This window comes from Ambystoma mexicanum, chromosome 12, assembly GCF_040938575.1.
Source record: "Ambystoma mexicanum isolate Mex_15411 chromosome 12, UKY_AmexF1_1, whole genome shotgun sequence".
Taxonomy (NCBI): Eukaryota; Metazoa; Chordata; class Amphibia; order Caudata; family Ambystomatidae; genus Ambystoma; species Ambystoma mexicanum.
The window spans coordinates 415,647,976-415,668,715 of NC_090936.1; the positions used below are offsets into that span (position 1 = coordinate 415,647,976).

General features: G+C 45.8%; 1 protein-coding gene across 1 annotated transcript in view; it reads left to right on the forward strand.

The window, feature by feature from the left end:
• Window positions 1–2,133: 2,133 nt before the first annotated feature.
• Window positions 2,134–20,740, forward strand: part of RESF1 (retroelement silencing factor 1) — a 273,652-nt gene continuing 255,045 nt past the window's right edge. The window contains exon 1 of the mRNA XM_069628561.1: window positions 2,134–2,228. The gene's annotated coding sequence lies outside the window, so the exon portion shown is untranslated. The remainder of the gene's footprint in view (window positions 2,229–20,740) is intronic.

Consider the following 20,740-nt stretch of genomic DNA (forward strand, 5'->3'; position numbering starts at 1 on the left):
GTGACAAAAAGGATCTGACCGATAAAGAAATATTCACTTGTTCGTAGACTTATGAGAGAGTAAAGACACGACTACATAGCTAATGAACTTCATAACAAAGCAAATGCACTGGAGAAGTTGAATGGCTTCTTTTTGTAAAAAAAAATAAAAAAAAATAAAATAAAAATTGTTCACACAATTAAATCAAATACAAAAATAAAACATGGTTTCCCCACACTATCTGCTCTTTCACCATTAGCTAGAGTAATTGCTCTTAACGATTCTTTCACAGTCTGCTCAAAATACTGCTCTGCATGAGCTAAAATCACAGTGTACACTAACATTGCTGTTGGTAGCTTAGGGTCACAGAGGGCTGGTACGGTTTGCTCCGGTGTACATGTGCGGGTCGGACTGGGACATAAAATTGTCTCGGGCACCAATGAAAAAGTGGCCCATAGTTGTAAGTGGCAATTCATTCCTTTTCTAACCCTGTTTGAATAGTACAAATTTGCCAACCCTCCCGATTTAGGAGGGAGACTCCCGATTTATAGATGAAAAATGGGGCTATTTTTTACTGTCTCCCGCAAAAAAAAATGATTATAACTCCAATGCAATCCTATGGGAAAAATACATTCTCCCGATTGCTGTGGTGAAATCTCCCTCTTGGTGCTTGCTGAATGTTGGCATGTCTGATAGTACCCACAGTGGGGGTTATAAAATGGCATGCAAAAGAATATTTACTCAGCAACACTGGTCAAAACTATTATTAACAAAGTTAAGCAACATCACCAGTGCCATGGAAGTGGAATTGATATATAGTTTGGAAAAGAAATTGCGCCGTTTAAAACTATTATTTTGGACATTTCCTTTGATCAGAGGGCCAGCTCCGCACCCAAACCCCGCCTCTTTGGGCACCGCCCCCTTCACCACCGCCCTCACCCCGGCCCTTGTGGGACCCCTCCACCAAATTGTTCTCATTTCCACCACTGGAGAAGGTGGTGGATGGCGGCAGCCGAATCTGCTATGAAATTCCCTCGGCGTATGCGGCACGGCCATAGACCACTTCTGTTTGGGGGTGGGTGGAGCCGGGGATGAGGATACCAGCCAAGAAGACACACAAAAGATCCGCCGTTGTTGCAACTAAAATCAAAATAGGAAAAACAAACCCATCGGTGTTTTGTTCTCCCCTGTTCCCCTCCCTTGCCGCACTGTGAAACACCTGTGTATGAGCTCGATGTAAATAAAAATATCAAATATACCAGGCGCTTTGCCGAGATGAATAAGCGCATTATAAATGCTCAATAAAAAATAAATACCTGCCCGTGCACGGCGTGGACCACTCCTTCGTCCGTAATCCTCTTCCTAAGCACATAGACATCCCACGTGAAAACGTCAGGACGACGTAACAAGTCGATATGCCTTGAGGCATTTCAGAAACTATCGGCAAACTTTAAAACAAACAATGCTAGCGGGTCTCATAGGGACTTTAAATGTGTGATTGATAATCAAACCAATACAAGACCTCCGTTTAGCCTTCTCTTCCACACATTGCAAAGGGGTAAATGAACAATCCCTCCCCAGGGAATGCGAAATCGACCCCCAATGCAGGAGTAATAAAGAACTGTTATGCTGGTAATTCGTACCCATATGCGTCTGTCTGCATAAGACACATATCCCCATATGCTGCACATACCAAATCCTCCTCCAGCAGGGAGGATAACTAACCGTTGGCTGTACTGTTCACTGGTACAGTGGAAGTCCCATCGGGACGAACGCACTGTGCCCAGCCCCACTCCATAAAACACATTTCCCACGGGCAAATCGGACATCTGCATGAGAAAAGGCCAAAACGAAATGAAATTAATCCACCTGTACTTTAAGTAAATCTCAACCGATGCACATTACAAACCACCAAAATACACAGAAATACCCCCTTCCCAATATTGCCGCTCTGCATTAAAGTAACAATCAACAAGAGATAACTTTAAGACTTACCAGAAACCAAATATCCAACTATACGAAGTCTTTGCAACAGAGGAATCGCTCCGCAATGCCTTGTCTTCCCTCTCCTGCAAAACAGATGACGAAGTGAACGCTTAAACCCATGTGATGAAGCGGACGTTGAAACCCACGTGATGCAGAGCAGCCCACGTGATAAAGTGGAGGCGAGCGTTGCTAGGGTCCGTTTCTCGTTTCTCGAATGGGCACTAGAAAACTACCCTTTACGAAACGTTTCCAGGCAGCATCAGGTGAGTGCATGCGATCCAGCTCTTTTAGTGAATTTTATATGCATTTCTTTTAGCATCCATCAATTTAGACATTCTCACCTCTTTGTTGTTATATTGTTAAGAGGAGCCCTTTTGCAACCTCTAGGAATGCACGTTGAAGCTGTAATTCCTTGTATTGTACTTATTGTTGTATGGCACCCCTCCTGGGAGCATGGTACCTCTCAGGATGTTGTAATGGGTCACGTGGTAGTAGCTACCTGACCAACCTAATAAAAGATACTGGCCGTTTCCGGCTAGTCAGTCAAAACCAAACTGGCTCCGGTGTTGTTCCTCATGTGTGCCTGTCTGGCTCACCACTGCGTGGTGTAGGCTCAGGGACAGGGCCCTCCATGAGGCCGGCGCCCCTGCTGGGCAACGCCGACCTCGATTGTTGTCTGGCCATGTGATCATGGCTGTCGTGGCGACCCCGGCCTGGGTGCCCCCAGAGCCGGGGCCGTCGTACGCTGGGTGCCCCAGCCACATGGGAAGCTCCAGTGACCTGAAGCGAGTGGGGTGATCCTCACTCCTTGATCCGCGGCGTGACCGCCGCCCACACTGACTGTGTCAGGTGTTCCTGACGTGAGTATGGGGCTGCCCGGTGATCCGGAGCAGCCCCCCCCCCAACAATGGCGACAAAGGTACCAAGGCCCCGCGTGCCCTGTAGTGTGGTGGAAGGAAGCGGCATCAGTGGCTGTGTGAGAGGTTGCCCCTCTGCGCACCTCGTGTAAAGGGGGGGGTATATGCCCCACACTGAGAAGGAGAACGCTCGAGGAAGTTAAGCGGCATCGGCTGTGTGAACTGCTGTCCCCCACAAACCCGGCCGGAGGAGAGCTGCCCCTCCCCCATGCATTGGCCTCAAAAAAGGGGGCATGCTGGTGGCCCGAGCCGCCGCAAGAGGTATGGCGGCCCCAGCCGCAACGTAGAACTGTGGCCATGTTCGGCGTAGATACACCGGCGAAGAAAGAGAGAGGCAGGATGCCCCTTTCCCCCACCAGGAAGAAGGGATCTGCCTTCCCGCGAGCTGCGAACATGGGGCGGCTACACGTGGCATCCGCCGCATGGAGGGGGGCTGCCCCACTGGTGGACGGCCACAAGGCGGAGGTGGCAGGAGCCGCAACATCGAGAGCCGGGCGGCGATGTTCTCCACTGCGATCTCTCTCTCTCTCCCCCCTCCCCCGTGGTGAAACGGGAGGAGACTCGCTCCACACCGGAGCGGTCAAGAAAAAAAAAGGAAAGGAAAAGTGCTCCGACCGGAGCTGCAAAAAAAGAGAAACGCAACGAGGAGGTGTGGCCCTGCCCCCCTCCCCCAAGATGAGAGAGGCTCCGGTGGAGCAAAGAGGGGAGAATTCCCCAAGTGGCCGCATCCCCCAGGCAACGACCCATGGCCACAAGGAAAAAAAATACGCTTGTGGCGGAGCGCTGGGAAAGGTGAAGTGTTGCTCGGCCCCACACCCCCACCTGTGTCACACTGTTCTGACGGGCCCCAGAGAGCAACCCCGAGAGAACCAGCAGTGCTCGTGTCAGCAGGACTATTACAGTTCAGATGGGGTTGCGCATGGTCTGTGGACCCATAGCGACGTTACTGGGCCCATCCGTGGGGAGTTGTGGAAAAGAATAATGAAAAGGGGATGCAAGAGGATCACCAGACAGTGAATGTTGTGCAGTGCGCTCTGGCCACGTCAAGGAACCAGCCCATGGGAAAGCTGCTCTGAGTGATGTTTCACAAGTCCATGGAGGCAAAGTGCAGTCGAATGATGGTGTGTGCAGCTGGGGCATGTAATCAGAAGTCCTCAGTGGTGAAACTCAGACACATGCACAATCAGATATGTGCCAAGGACGAAGTAAAGCGCCCCCATGGTAGCCACTGCGGCAGAAACACACAGACTCATCAGAGGATCCCGGGGCCCCACCCCAGTGACTGTCAGAAAAGAAAAAAGTGAGGAAGAATGGAAAGGAAAGGGGACCACCAGGGAGGGGTGCAGCTCTTTTGAGTGCTTGTGCGCCCTCCGATACCAACAGCACCCCGCCAATAAGAGCTGCAGGAGACATGAGGGGCCTGTTGTCCGTCACTAGTGCCCAGCCGCGGGTTTGCCCCCTCCATGTAAGAGGACCTAGGCGATGTGGCCCCTGGCTCTCCAGGTGCGGCTTTGCCGGTTTTTCTTGCCTCTGGTGTGACTGTCCAAGATGAGCATTGGTGAGGACGTAAACTGGCTTCCTGCAACTCCACACGTGTCAAGATGGACATCACCATCGACATCCCCATGAGGACTGGGGGCCTGCGGAAACAGACTTGCTTAGAATGGCCCAGGTGGTGGGCAATGTGATGTTGTGCACACCCGCACATGTAGAATGCTTCATGTGGTGCCAGTGGCTCGCACTGGTGTTTTTGTGTGATAGTTGAATCACTCACCCAGGTTAATAAAGGGTCTGAAAACTAGCCGAGTGGTGATAGTAGTATTAGTGTGTGGGGTGTGTTGGGATTTTGGGTTCTTTTTGTTTTGTTGTTATGAAAAAGGAGGAGCGTTGTATGGCACCCCTCCTGGGAGCATGGTAGCTCCCAGGATGTTGTAATGGGACCAACCTAATAAAAGATACTGGCCGTTTCCGGCTAGTCAGTCAAGACCAAACTGGCTCCTGTGTTGTTCCACATGTGTGCCTGTCTGGCGCTCCACCGCGTGGTGTAGGCCCATGGACAGGGCCCTCCACGAGGCCGGCACCCCTGATGGGCAATGCCGTCCTCGATTGTTGTCTGGCCATGTGATCATGGCTGTCGTTGGCGACCCCGGCCTGGGTGCCCCCAGAGCCGGGGCCGTCGTACGCTGGGTGCCCCCAGCCACATGGGAAGCTCCAGTGACCTGGAGCGAGTGGGCTGATCCCCACTCCTTGATCCGCGGCGTGACCGCCTCCCAAACTGACTGTGTCTGGTCTTCCCGACGTGAGTATGGGGGCTGCCCGGTGATCCGGAGCAGCCCCCCAACACTTATCATTTGTTGAAATTAAATATTGTAAGTACGTGATTTTCTAAACATCTGGTTTTGAAATTACACGGGGCAGCCTGTTGTTGGCATTATAGACACAATAGCTGCTCCGAAGCTCATTTACAGTAGGGTTCAGGCTCTGCAATGCTCGCAGACACAGTAACTGCTGTGCAGCTACTACACAGACCGTGCCCTGGTGTAAGTTACTATATATATATTACCTGTGCCGGATAATGCTCGCAGACGCAGTAACTGCTGTGTAGCTACTACACAGACCCTGCTCTGGTGTAAGTGACTACATATATAATAATACCTGCACAGACTAATGCCCGCAGGCTGTGCAGCTACTATACACACCCTGCTCTGGTGTGTCTGTCACAAAGTGTGTAGTGGTGATGGAGTTCTTTCTGTGAATTGTTTGCCGATTCTGTGGCGTAGGTTTTTTTTTTTTTATTATTTATTATTTTTTTTTTTTTGCTTTGTGGACTGTTGCTTTGTACATTTTGAGTTGTCTTTGGTATTTTGTTTAGTCTTGTCTGGTGTATTTTTCTCTCCATTTTGCAGGTTTTTTTTGGGGCGTTTTTTCAGTTCTTCTGTGAACCATTTTGCTGCCAGTTTCTTTGGTGTTGCTTTGAATGTTTTAGCTGGTGCTAATTGGTTAATGGCTTTGGTGATCCAATTGTTGAGTGTGTCTTCTGTTGTATCTATGTTTGTATCGGTGGGATCTCTTTCACCTAGGTTGTCGTGGTGGCTTGATAGCATGATGGCCTCGTCCGCTATTTTTGTTGCAAAGTTGGGGTTGTAAGAAAATGGTTTGTAGATCAGTAGGAATACTTTGTTGGGTTGGTCGTTGAGTTCTATCTTGATTTGGAGGTATTCATAGTCTTCCGCGTTGGTTGTGATGATTCAAGATGCTCAGGCATGTTTTTTGTGTATAATTGCGACTCTACCTCCTCTTCGGTTTTCTCTGTTGGCGTGTATTAATTTAATTTATAATTGTCGTGTATTGCTTCGTTCGCGATGGCTTTATAGTTATCTGATAGCCAGGTTTCAGTAAGGAAGAGCACGCCTGTGCCTCCTTCGCTTAGGAGGTCATTGATTTCTGTTGAGTGGTTTGCCATGGATCTAATGTTAAGGAGGCTGCAGTGTAGTTTGCTGGATTTAACTTTTGTGTTGTTGTTAGTATTGTTTGTTCTGACCGGTGTGTTGTTGGTTGGGTTTCCGTTCCAGGTGGGTTTTTCCCGGTTGAGTCTTTTGGGTGGGGTGGTTCTTTGTTAGTCAGTCTCTTTGTCGAGTAGACCGATAAGGTTTATGGTGGGGTGGGGTTGGTTTGTTTCCGGGTGGTAAATAGGTTAGCTACCCCTCTGTTGTTCCAGCCTTGGTGATATAGGGGGTGTAGAGTGAGTGTGATGGTTTCCAATTTGTTGGTTCTGGTTGGGTTATTGTCCATGGTGGAGACCGGGTTGTGATGGTTTATTAGTTGTTATCCGTTTGTGTCCTGGTTGGGTCTGTATTCGTGAAGCTTGTTGGCTGTCGGTTCGTTGTTGCTGTGCTGTTTTTGTTTACCTCGTTGTCGTATGTGGACAGGTAGCGAGCATTGTAGTCTCTCTTTGCTCTGTTATTTGTATGTCTTCTTGGGCCATCTCAGATGTTTGTCGAGTTTTTTGGGGTTGTGGGATCATGCTGGTCCGTGCCTTCCCGAGTGGTTTGGGATTTCTTATTATTTCTGTTGTCTTTTCTGACTTCTTTGTCTTTCTTGTGACGAGGCATGATGCGTGGGTTGTGTTCCTTAGTGGGCGTCCTCTTTCAATTGATGTTTTTCATGGTCTTTTGGGTTTAGTCTTTGCTTTTTGTGGTTTCTTGTTGCTTGTATTTGGTAGGTTGTAGGCAGTTGAGACCTCGGTTGATGGGACTTTGTGGTTCCGTTTGTTTATTGCTTCTTTCTTTTTTGGATTGTTTTTTTTTTTTTTAATCCTGGAGGTACTTTTCGTTATGGTTGTTGATTATTGGATTTTGCACAAAGCAAACATGAATAATGTGTGAAGGAGTGCATGTGAATACTGCCATATATTGGTGCAGTGATGTTGGGGAGAATTCTCATTTCTGTGCTAATTCCCTTCAACCTTAGAGACCCCCAGCTCTTTTGCTGCACTGTAGGACTTTTTAATTTTAACCTTGGAGTGAGTGAGACCCTTTTCCCACTGCCTCATGTGTTTTGACCTTTTGGATTATGTGTTTTCACTGTTTTGGGAGTCTGACGAACTCCATATGCATCTACTTTTTGTATGGGGACACACAGCACCTTCAGTGCAGTGTCACTGAGAAATCCTTTAGATTTCTCATAAGGTTTAAAATACCGCTTTCTTGTGTAAACTACTGTTCCCAAGAATAGTAAAGTGAAATTGACTTTACTTACCTTTTCTCTTTGTGGGTCCAGCACACACCATCTTAAGTGGAGTGCTGGGGGGGTTACCTAGTTGCTCCTTATCCTACATTCTCATGTAACATTTGTATGTTGCCCTCCCATTTTATAAAAACGGCCCCTGTTTTCTTTTTTTGCAATTTTCTGTTTGTGAGGTCTTTCTTGGGTTTTACTCTGTGCATCAAACAGATTGCAGCCCTTTGATTATCTTGCCTTTGGCGCACTTCAGCCCTGAGGCCCGCCTCTGTTTCCATTGTGTCTGGAAGGACAGGATGTGAGTGAGGGTCCCGAAACTACCCTGTCCTTTTGTCTCTAGGAATGCCTAAATGCAACCAGTCCTGAATGGCTGGCTGGCTGGCTGTCCTTTCAGGACAGCGACCCTGATGTGTCATTGAAAGCCTAGGCTGTGCATGAATGGGAGAAATCTGCTTAAAAAACAAGGGTTTGGGGCTAGAGGCAGAGTCGACCACTGGGAGAAACACCCGACGAAGAAACGTGAACGAAGCTTGCTGTATCCTCCTGGACCTTTGAGTTGCCTGGTGAAGCCCTGCTGCTGTGCTGAAACTCCCTTTTCAGACAGAGAACCTTCGGAATGGACGACTTCGCCCCCTGAGTTAGTGGGACCAACTAACCCAGAGACTAACTCCACTGGACCATCTTCCCTGTCTGGCAGTACTTCTTCATTTCTGCAAGAACCAAGTGCCATGGGTTGAGTAATCCGTAGTCGAGTGAAATGTCTGAAATCCGGCTAGAAGCTCCAGGAGTCTCCAAAGGACTCTCCAGAAGCAGGACAACCAGAGCTAGAGTCCCCTCACCAGACCCAAGGTGTGAAGGAAGCCCAAACGGTACCAGAGATCAGCAACAGTGCTGTTTACTAAGCGCTGAAACCGAAAAGAGCCCGTAGCTGCCAATGACCTCCGAAGTAACACCGCAGGAGCCCTACAGATGTCCTCCCTCTTGTCCCCACAACTGAGGCTCAGGAACACAGGGTCTGTAACGCTGTAGCAGGACAGAAGCCAACTGGACCACTCTTCTTCAAACCAGTGGTACTGTTTAGACTTAGGGTACTTACCTCATTGTCTTGTAACCTTGCTTTTCGCAGTTGGGAATTGCAGTGGCTTACTTTTAGAGTTGATTCCAACTCTGTTTTCACAGCTTGTGACCCTACAAGTGATTTTCTAACCAACTCTCTAACTTTATGCAAGCCCTTTTGATTCTAAGAAGTACCTCCACTCCAAAGACTGTTTCAAATTGATTTTGGCTGTCCTGGCTCCCTGCAGACTCTTCTAGCCCACTGACTTTGATATGGTTTGTCCCTCATAGGTAGTAACTTGTTTTAGACTTTTACTGCTGGCAAAGGCTTGTCTAGATTTCATTGGAAGATTTAGTTGTCCTCATATATACTGAAAACCAGTTTATTTATTTAAAACATTATTTTTTATTACTTGTGTATAATCACATTGTGATTTTTAGGAAGAACTATTCGTTGTGATTCTCTATAGACAGAGAGTTGCACGCGCTTGACGATCGTCAGATCACATATTCAGCGTGTGAGTTGATTTTTTTGAAAGTGATGTCAAATAGTTTTGCTGCAGTATTAGTCCATTTCATGTTTTCTCCAAACAGTAATCTGTTCCACCAGACATCATCTTCCAAGATCGAGGAGTCCATCCCAAGGGGTGACAAGTAGGCTGCCCTTTCCAGATTCAGTGCTGGGCAGTGCATCAGCAAGTGTCTTAGATTTTCAGACTCGTCTGGTGTAGCACATAATCTGCATTCCTTAGACCCAGACTGAAGTCTGATGGAGAGAATTTCGCGCATAGGAAGTAGATTCAAGCATGCTCTTAAAAAGATATTCATGATGCCTTTGTCTGGGAATTTGATACAGTATGGCAATGGAACTTTGAGCTTGTTGAAGCTGGGCGGCAGATGCTTTGTTAATTTGTTCGCCTGGGCTTTATCAACTGTGTTGATCCAGTCCTGTAGTTCATTTTATATTTTATTCTCTGGGAGTTCCTTACAAGGTCATCTTCGGTGCATGCCAATTCTTCTAATTTTGCTTGCTGTTTCTTGGCCCAGGTGTTTAGAATATTGGTGTGCCCGATGGTAAACTCTGTTGCAATGATCTTGTAGATTGAGAGTGTGTCCGGAAGAAGAGTTTTTCTAAAGAGTTGCATAGCACTCTGTTCAATTGTTGATAGTAAGGACAACAGACCCAGGTCACGCCTGATGCTTGCGATTGAGTCTGAGTTTGGAAGACCAAGGACTGATCTCCACAGTAGCCCTTCCAATTTAGACCAGATTGTGTCTGGCATGGTAAGTGTTGCTCCCATCCCATAAGTTATGGCTGAACGACTTTGCCTTTGTAGAATTGGATAACCGGAACCAATGAGAATTTCCCATATTGTTTGTCAATTGCTCTCATCTGAGCCGCAAGGTTCCTAGTTTTTCCCCACAAAGACTTCTGCATTGTTGACTCATGCGCTGAGCTATCGATTGTTACGCCAAGGTATTTGAAATGGGTGACCACTTCGATCTTGGTGTTTTCCAGATACCATCCTCTGTTGCGTCTACTGTTCGAATGACCTTTTTGGAGGATCATGATTTTGGTTTTTAGTTTAATTTCTAGGTTGTTTGTACCCATGTACTGCACCAGGTTTGTGAGTTGTCGCTGTAAGCCAACTTCAGTCTGGTCTAACAAGATTAGATCATCAGCGTAAAGTAAACGGGACACATTGGTGTTTCCTATTTTTGGAGGGGAAAGCTCGAGTTGATGGTTCTGTATCCTTGAAGTCGCCCAAGAAGCTGATGAAGAGGGCCGGGGCTAACGGCAGCCCTGTTTAACCGCGCGCTCTGATGCAATCTCTTTTGACAACAGGCCTTGGTTGTTCAGTCGCACCCGAAGTTTGGTTGCTGTATGAAGTGCCATAATTGGGTCTAATATTTAGCTCGGGCACTTCCAGTTTTTCCGTTTAAACCAAAGAATACACCTGTCCACTCTGTCAAAGGCCTGTGAAAGGTCTATGAAGGCCAGAAACGCTCTTGAGGCCCCCTGCTTCACTTTAGATTTTATTAGATTCAACATCAGGATGTTTACAGATGTTCCACCGTTTTTTAAGAAGCCCATCTGGAATGGATCATTTGCTGGCAATGATTTTACCCAGGATTGGAAATGCTTGAGTAGTAGTGTTGCAAAGATTTTTCCAATGATGTCCAATAATGCTATTGGCCGATAGTTCATTGGTTCTTCTCTGTTGCCACGTTTGAACAGTGGGACTATTACTGAATGGGACCAAGAAATCGGGATTGCTTTTGATGAACTGCAGTGCTGGAATAAGATACTGATAAATATTGTCCATTCGTCCAGGTTTTGCTTGAGGTCAATGTTGGAAAGACCAGCTGGACCTGGGGCTCTGGAGGATTTTAGACGTTTAATAACGTCCCTGATGTCCTCTGCGGCTAAGTTGATCCACAGGCTGCTGCTCTTGTGTGTTGGTGGTGGAGTCTGAGCCAGAGGGGCTGTGAATAACTTTTCAAAAAAGTTAATCCAGTTTTCTTCAGTGACCGAGTTGGCCAATTGGTTTTCTTGCGCATTGCCTGTATTCTTGATGAGTGCCAAAAGTCACTAGATTTTTGTTGGTGCTTAGTGTTCTCAACATGATCTCTGCGTCATTTTGATACATTGAACATCTATGGTTGTGTAACCATGATTTGTAGCTGTTTACTTCAAGTTGCCATTTTAGCCAAGAGGGTTCAGAATTCTCGATTTTTGCTTTTCTTTTTGCTTGCCTCAGGTGCTTTCTTCTTTCCACCAGAGTTCATCATACTCATGATTATGCTTTCTACCTGTTGCTTTGCTTCCCTTTGGTTCCACCTTGTATTTTAACAGAAAAGGGAGGTAGTCTGGTCGTTATATTTCTTTCGGTTTGTTTATGATGTTTCTTTCATATTTGTCTGTGATGGTCCTGATGTTGGCAGCAGTCAGGCAGAATCTGGTTTGCTGGTTGTTTGACTCCAATGATGGAAGAAATAGTTTGCCCTCTGGATTGTGCCGACGTCCACGTCATAGAGAGCAGGTTATGATCGCTTTCTGTGGTCCGGGTTACTGCAAAAGATTCAATAAGTGACAGTAGGCTATGTGATACAAAAAGATTCAAGAGTTGCCGTGGAGGTTTCGCGCTCCCACGGTGGGATGATCTTTTCCCAGGGTTTCAGCCATGCCACGTTGTGCAAGTTCCGTGAGTTCATCAAGGACATCCACGCGGTTCCTCTTTCTTCCGTCGAGAATTTATGATTAGATTTAGGAAGATCAGCGTTTCCCGGATCACATTTTGCATTCAGATCTCCACATATGATTATATGAGTTGTGTTCTGATCCACTCGTATATTATCAATGGCGTCTGCTACTTCGTTGCAGAAAATTGTAGTTGAAGTTTTCTGGGGATTCCAATAGAGATTTATGATGGCTAATTGGGACGTACGCCATGTTCTAGTCCTTGTGTCCTGGTGCGTCCATGTGGTTAGGACTGCAAGCATCCCATATGACTCTATTAGTTTTTTAGAAACCCTTATACCAGAGCCAAGCCGTGTTGCGAGAAGGAGGCCTGAGGACGGGCGCCCGAATATGCCAGAAAGTTCGATCACGTATCCATCCAGGGTGGGTTTCTCTGTTAGCCCGGCTTCCTGGAGGCATAAGATATCGTGCCCCCCCAGGTCCTGGTTGCTTGGGTTGGTAAGGTGCGTGTGGCCTCGAGTGTTCCATGAGGCCATTGACAGAGTATTTGTTACAGTTTCTTCTCGGTCTGGTGGTAGTGGGGCCAAAGTCCAGTTCGACAGCAATTGTGGTTGCTATCTGCGAGACTTCCCTTTTGCCACTGCCTTTAGCCATTGCCATGGTCCTTTCGGAGATCTGGTTTCTCTTTGCTCATGGGGTTTTGCCCTGGTTCGGGAGATGTGACCATTTGACTTTCCTATTGATGGTATATCGTGTAGTGATCTGGAATGATGGTCTGTTTTGTCGGATCCTTGTGTGACAAGCCTTGATGAAGCCTTCACCCGAGTGTCTTTGCTGTTGGAAGAGAAGTGCCTTTCTGAATGAACCATGTAAGGTCTTGGGTGATTGGGTTCTCCGATGGAATCCTTTCTGCCATGTCTATTATTGTAGAGGTCTTGGGTTTTGGAGACGTAATGGGTTTTATGGGTCCACCCTTCTTCTTGACGTCCTTTTCGTGATTCGGCCTGAGGGTTTCCAAGTTCTGTTAATAAAAAGCCAGCTTGCTTAAGATCGTTGTAGGCTTCCACAGGGATTACTTGCAGGGCCCGAGATTTTATGTGGAGAAATGCCTTAGCGTTTTTAGTGATCTCAAAGACTCGATTTTGTTCAGAGTTTTCAGCACCGTTTTTCTGTTTAGTATCGTGTAGGCAGATCTGCTTGATACTTGTCCCCCTAGGGTTTTTTCAGTGCTAATAGAGTGGTCTGTATGCTGTTTGTCCGTTAGTTTTTTATCTGGCAGGTTATGCAGCGGCCTTTTGGATGGCACTTCGTCGTAAGTGGAGGGACTGCCTATACATGGTGATTCTTCTTCATAGATCGATGTCCTCTGGGCGTATTTTTTTTGGGATAATTTTCTGTCACTTTCTGGTGGGTGACCCCGACAAGTAGCTGAGGTTTTTCACAGCTGGGGACACCTGAGTCTCTGTGTGAGTGTCGTTGCTGACGGCCATGGTTGTCTTCGGGCTACTCTGAACCTGGGAGCTGGTAGAAGATTCATCTGAGTGTAAATGTTGCGATAAATCCATCAGGCTACTTGATGCCTGAAATTCAGCCAGTGATCAAGGTGGTTTACTGAGGTCAATAAACACTGGTGCCTCTTCTGGTTTGTTTACTTGCAGTTTTTTTTGGGGCAATATTGATTCCTCTTTGTCATCCTGTTTGGACTTGCAGGCTTTACTTTAGCGGTGGCTGTTTGCTTTGCGCCTGCCAGCTGTAAGACTAGGTTTTGTTTCTTTACGTGACTAGACCCTGCATTCTTTTTCGTGGGTCTAGTGGTTGTTGTAATGACCTCGCGCTGTTGGTGACTAATTTGTTAAAGATTGGAGCCACGCTGCCTCGGGTAATAGTTTCATCAGTCTGGGAAGCCTTCTCTGATTTCATTGTTTGGACTTGAATAGTTTGGATGGCGTCGCTCTGTTTTAGTTCTAAGCCATCCAGCCTTGCTTCCCAATTGGCCTGGACGATGCCCTGTTTTGCTTTTGCTGCTGTTACGTACCCCTCCATAAAGATAGTTTAGACTGGATTGTTGCTAGGATCGATGTGTTTTCTTTTGTTGCATCGTTAATAGCTTCATATAATTTACAGAAGGGTGTCAGAGCTATGGTGATAGCTGACATGTTTGTTGTCATGTCAGGCTTCTTTTTGGGCAACCCTTTATGGGGATCACCTGAAAGGTCCCTATATCATCTGTTGTTCACTGGAGCATCTCTTAGGTCCATTGTTGAATTGGGAAAGACAGATGAAATTTCCACTGGGGGTGCCTTCTGTTGAACTGCCTTTGATCTTGTTGGCGTCAAGGGCTGTTCGTTGCTGCCTGAGCTTGAGCTCACATTGGCTGGATGGAGTGTCAATGATTTGCTGCCTCGGTGGTCTTTGTAAATGGATGTTTGCCCACGGTTGGGGGCTCATTAAATGCCCCGCAATGATCTCTAGACGTTGCTGTTCCACGATTTGTTGTATTGGAGTGGCCATTAGTTTGCTGATTTGCTCTCAGAGAGACCGTGTTGCTCCTTCGATAGCTTCAACATTTGTGGTATCAGAAGACGATGTTGAAATTTTTGGCTCGATCAACTGATCTTGAGTTTATGGTTACATGAACTTGGGTATCTGTTCGGGACCTGGCGAGACACTTGCTGGCAAGACGCATGGCGTTGTGTTGGATGGTTGGATAGGAACTGGTGTGGGAGGCGTAATGTTTGAATTGTCTGTTTTTCTTAGCTTTGGTGCTGGGAATGTTTTTTCCAGGACCTCCAAGATGTCTGCGTCTGAGAGTTTAGACTCAACGTTTAGTTTACGTTTACATTGTTCTTTTTTAAAGAGGTTGAAGAGGGCACTTGAAATCGATGGGTTTGAGAGAGCTTGTTTCCCTGTCATTTTTCTTGCCTGAATTCTGATTGTGTTTTCTGCCGTCTAATGGTATAGAGGTTTTTCCTTTTGGTTTTACTGCCAGTGTCGGCTCTTAATAGTTGGTTTTCACTGGTCTTTCCCCCTTTTTGTTTTTACGGTTTTGTTTTTATTATAAGTTATTTTCCTTGGCCATGGAAGGGAGGAATTGCGTCCATTTTGTGGGAAGGTCTATTGAGCCGGACTTGAAGGGTCACCAGATTCCGTGATGACAGCGTTCTTTAGGGTAGTTTTGAGCAGGCGGGGTGGCCAATGTAGGGCCAGCGCTGTCCTGTGGTAAGTCGTTGATAGGAGGCCGTGGACCCCCCCCCTGCGCTGGTGATTCCGTCCAAGGGGGGCATGCCGCCAACAGATAGAGGTTCGCCGTGTATCATAGCTGTTGCCTGGATTATTGTTGGGCCGGGCCGTTCTGAACTGTCAGAATTGTGTCCAGGATCGTGTCGGCTGTTGATGTAATTTATGTTTCCATTTGCAGTGGGTTTGAGCATTGGCAACCCGACTTTCTGTGCAGCCTGTGGTGTCAAGCTGGGCCAGAGAAAGGGCTCCCCCAGGTCATCCTCAGACGGCCTCAGCGGTAAGCCCTCTCGCCAAAGCGGGACTCCGGCCCTGGCTACACCCAGACGCAGCCGCTGCAATGAACGCGGCTGCTGCAGAGACGGATAGCGTGCACGAGAGTTCACCAACTTGCGGTAAGTTCCCTAGATGTTTGGCCGGCTCCTCGGTTGAACCGGGACAGTCTCCAGCTGCCGTAGACATTTGGATGTGGCCAAATCCTTCCTGGGAAAAAGTTGCCGGGATGCATGTGTTTTTCAAGCTCCTCGCAGATGAGGATACTTCTGGGTTGAAAATAGAAGGGAGCGGAGTGTGTGGGGAGCTCTTGTTCCTCAGACGAGCTGAAGACGCTCCTCCAGCAGGTACGTTGTTCTTGCCTCTCTTCACCGGAGAGGCTAAAGCTGTTTTCTCAGGACGTGTTGGAGGGACAACGCTGCTCCGTAGGCAGCATTTCGGCTCACTGTCAGGAGAGATCGGGGATACATGGCGCCCTGGCCACCTCGGCCACCTGCTGACTGCAGGACTGCTCTACTCCGCGTCCCGCTCCGCGGAAGGTTCAAGTGTTTTGTGGGTCCTCCCACAAACAATAGCAATGGAGGAGAGACTGGAAAGGCAAACGGCAGAGCGGGGACTGCAGGACTGCTCTACTCGGCGACCTACACCGCGTTCCGCTCCGTGGAAGTTTCAAGTGTTTTGTGGGTCCTCCCACAAACAATAGCAATGGAGGAGAGAAGAGCTGGTGGAAGCGCCACTGGCACCTTTGTACGATCACTCGCCAGCGACGAACTCATAACCCCGTGCTTTCCCAGAAGTGATTGAAATGCTTTCCGTGTTTTGATATATCGACGTGTATAGAACCTGTTTAACCTTTTTCCTTCCTTAAACCTTTCCTTTCTGCAACCTAGTGTGATACATAAATGCCATTACTGTCCTTGTGATTGAAGTCACGCCAGGGTGTAGCAATTGTGTATGAAGCATATCCAAAGATTATCCACTAACTTGCTCTGATTCTGAAAAGTAATTTTAAAGTATATTTACATTGTTACATGAATTGCCTTTCTAAAGAACGCTTATTTAAAAATTGATGTTAATTAAATAAACAACTATTTATAACTGAAACCTTGAGTGTAAGTGTTACTTGGCTACTTGTATTTACAGATTTCATTTGTACTGCTCTACAGCTCAGTTATCCCTCTTGAGATAGGCCTGGCTGCTCAGTCACACTGCCAACCTGTGTAGTTCAGACCTATACCAAAAGGTGGGCTTATCTAATACCAAGCAGATAAGTTTTGTGTAGTCTCACACGTTCGAGGCCGACGCGAGGAGACGGATTGTTACTAAGCTGCAGGGATTTACCCGGGACTTATGGAATTAACGGAATATGACATGTACCTAATCAAGCCCTGTTTTGTTTTGAGAAAGGCTCTTGAGTAGCCGAAACACGTGTTAACAAGAATTTAAAGGGCAAATAAGGAATAAAAAGAAATGTTCTTTTGAAAATATTGAACTAACAAGTGTGGCGCAATTCTTGAGTGGCAGATTATCTATACACCAATTCGTACCCAACAAGTCAGCATGGAAATGTATTAATTGTGAGGGTGTTGTGTTCCTGCTTTTGACTGGCATGGCAAAGGATTCTCACCTAGTGGGTGCATGCTTTCTTTAGGCCTCTTTCTTCCACTTTGGCCCAACATAGTCTTAGGCTTTATCCATGCTACATTGGGGCTTGTGAGGGCGTTGGGTGCCTGCTTTTGACTGGGATGGCAAAGGATTCTCACAGGTGCATGCTATGTTTAGGCCTCTGGCTTCCACTTTGGCCCACCATAGTCTCAAGCTGTACCCTTGCCATGGTGGGGGATCATTCAGCATAAGTGCAACTAAGCAAAAGCAGACTGACCATCTGTACTGGTCTGCATATCATCCTACAAACTTACTGTTCTGAAGTAATCAGTAAATCATCCCCAAATCATCAAGAACAAACCTGTTTCATGGCAATGCTCTTGAAGTAATCAGCAGGTCATCCCAGAATCGTCCCCAAATCATCAGGGACAAACGTGCAATCTCTTGAAGTGATCAGTAGGTCATCCTAAAAGCATCAGGAACAAAGAGTTTTCTAAAATGGGGATGATGTTAGCATATTCATTAAATCATCCTAAGCCCATCCCCAAGTCCATCACCCACCATTCTGAGATATTTGCTGATGACTTTAACAGCGTGATGACGTCTGATGATGTGGGAATGTCTTCGAGTGTAGTTTGATCATCAGATGACCCAGGATGGTCTCTAAAGTCATCCTTTTAGACCAGGGTGGTGTCATTACGTTATTGTTCTAGCCAGTTCAACGTTTCCACTACCGGACCAGAAGAGAAACTTCGATTTTCACTCACAGGAAATATATTATTTCAACCCTTGTTCAGGTAGGTGTGTGACTCGCATACACACCAACCCATCCGGTTCAGGAGGGAGACTTGCAATTATTTTTAATTAAAAAAATAAAAAAAAGATCTTTCTCCACTTTTACCTTCTTAAGTTATCCCTGCTTCCAACGTGCCCTGTTTTTGATGAAGAATTCCTCTTCAGCATTTATAACCTTGGCATGTATGTGACTGCATCAGCTATATTAAAGGCAGAGAGAAAACGTTGTCCTAAATTCACATGCATCTGACCAGCCAGTATTTTGAGATGTTAACATACTATTTTAAGTGCTACATCGTTCATAGCAAGACCATACAAGACTTGTAAACTTCCATGTAACACTTCGCTATAAGGGGATCTCGTTGGTGTGAAAACCAGTGCGAGTAAACTGTTGAAATAATCCATCAACTCTACTTTAAGGAAGACTGTTGTAGTTTTGTATGGTAACTCAAGCTAGAATGCATCTTCGACTCATGAAGTAGCTGCTGCAGTTAATCAGAGCGGCAATGTGATTGTTCAATGTGAAGATCCTATCTAGGTGTTTAATTATGTTTGTAAATATATTTATACATAACTGAACAAAATATTCTACTAAATCATTTGCTGGGTGTATATTTTTTTAGGAGGGTGGCGGTGCCAAAATAATCAGCATCTCAAAAAGTGTTTTTCCTATTGAAAGTCCCCCCTTAACCATAAGTAGAGTCCTGATAGCAGTATATATATATATATATTCCCCCAGTTGAGTAATATTTGTTCTTGCAATAGCTTTGATAATTGCGCGTTTCCTTATTGAGCAAATTGTGAGACTTCCGAGGATGTGTTTGCGTTTAACATGGCTAGTTTTTATGTGCATAGCATCAGGATGGTTAGAAATGCAATAAAGTAGCTTTAGCATTTCACTCTTAGTTATGTCATTTATTTTTATACCACTATTATTTCCAGTCACTTAATTGTTGAAGCAGACTTGATGAAGTGATCATGCACTAAATGGTCTTTGAATTTGAACTATGCTGTTATATTGGCGGGGGTGGGGAGGGGTTTAATATCTTTTGGATATTGCATTTAGGGAAGGTTCATTGCTGGTACCCTTTATTACTTTTTGTATGCAGCAATGGCCATCCAGAACTGTGTATGAGTTCCAAATTCCTGCAAGCACCATTTTGCCCCCTCACCAAGCAATAAAATGCATTCTTAATCAAATATTGACTGCCGGTAAAGGATTTTATGTGTTCCAGTTATGCTTTCTGTGGCCATTCTTGATGGTTGGTGTTAGAATGGTGATTTTAATTACATTTCCTTGCATGTGTTTTAATGGCCTGATGTTGAGACTGAAGTGAATGTGGGTTGCACAAACAGGTTTTTGCTTCCCGTTCAACCTAAAGCTGCACCACACAAGTACAATTTTTGTTTTCGGAAGTATATTTTAGGAAATGGTTGCTACGTAGAATAAAAGTAATTGTTTGTAAACCTTGTTATAACCTTGAAATCTGTATTGGTATTCATGCTAAAGTTTCTGTGGTAAATCTCTAATCTCTGTAGTTTGTGTGTTGAAAAAAAAAAAGAAGTGAACTGTGGTGTTCAAGGAAAGAAAATTGCTTGTATGGCTTAGGTGAGCGAAATATATAATAAATGATTAAACCCGTTTAACCAGATAATGGAGCTCCATCTTAAAATCTGTTTTTTGTACATTGACTTTTGTAGCCAGGACTCCAAAGAATTACTAAACTGTGGTAAGGGGTTAAGAAAAACCTATTCAAATGAACTACGATTATGGAAAACTTGCATGGTGGTTCAATCACTTGTCACGGATTCATAGATAACTTCTTTTAGGCGGCTGAAATCAGAAACAGATTCTTGTATTCAGGAAGTTGTCATATTTGAATTCCAAGTTAAATTGTAAGTAGGGAAATCTAGACTATTCTGCTCTTCCATTTCAACATAAAGTTCCTACAGAAGCCGGTGATTCCAAGAACCTAGTTCAGAATGCAGCATGGACAGTCCACTTTGGGAGGGTTTTCTGTAATGGGTGTGATTTGATGTATTTTTTCCATTTGGACATATTTTTCATGATTTTGTAAATTCTGTATTTGCTTTTTGTCTTAACAGGCATGAAGCTTTTTAGGTGTTACGTTGATTGGTAAGTTCATTACGTTTTGTTGGTTGTATATTATAGGTTCAAGCATTTCACGTGCAGGTGTTAAAGTAGTGCATCTTCCATATCTGTATTCTTTTGCTTTAAGTTATTTTTCCATAACACAATATGACCACCATAATGTATAGCGCTGCCTAGGACTATTCAAATATAGCCATTCCAGTATTGAATGTTAACGTCTTAGTTCGCTCGTGAGACCATAACCAGATACCAACATTTGCTCTGTAATGTACGCGACGGAGGAGGTATACCATGGATCCCTGCATGGCCCCGAGCCCATCCCCCATCATTGTGTGTCTCTTACCAGGTTGTACTCAACCACCATGGGCAATGTTGAGAGACGTCTATACCTGGGCCCACAAGGCAGGGACAAAACCATAGGACGTGTAGTTTGTTGTGTCGCCACATGATATGGCTAATAGTGAGGTCTGGTTTGGGTAATGGCAATAGCTTGAAAGTGCAGTTTACCCAGCTTCCTATGGACCTTTTTATGCTTTTTTTGACCACACACAGAAGATGTACCAGAATGAAGGTAGAGATTGCTCGCTAAGCAAAACACTTATAGTCCTGGTACTAAGTATGCAACAGAAATGGTGGCTAGCCAAGGCCACCCAGACTGGGGCAACAGTGGCAGCTGGGGTTGTCTGGTATTGAGGGTGGGGAGGGTGGGGCGGGGGGGTGGTTGTGGTTTTGCAGTGTTGCTGAGAGGAGAGCAAGACCAGAGTGGAGGAGGCAGAAATGCGAGTTAAGGAATAAGGGAGGAGCAAAAATGGCAGAGGAGGGATTAAGAGGAGAAAA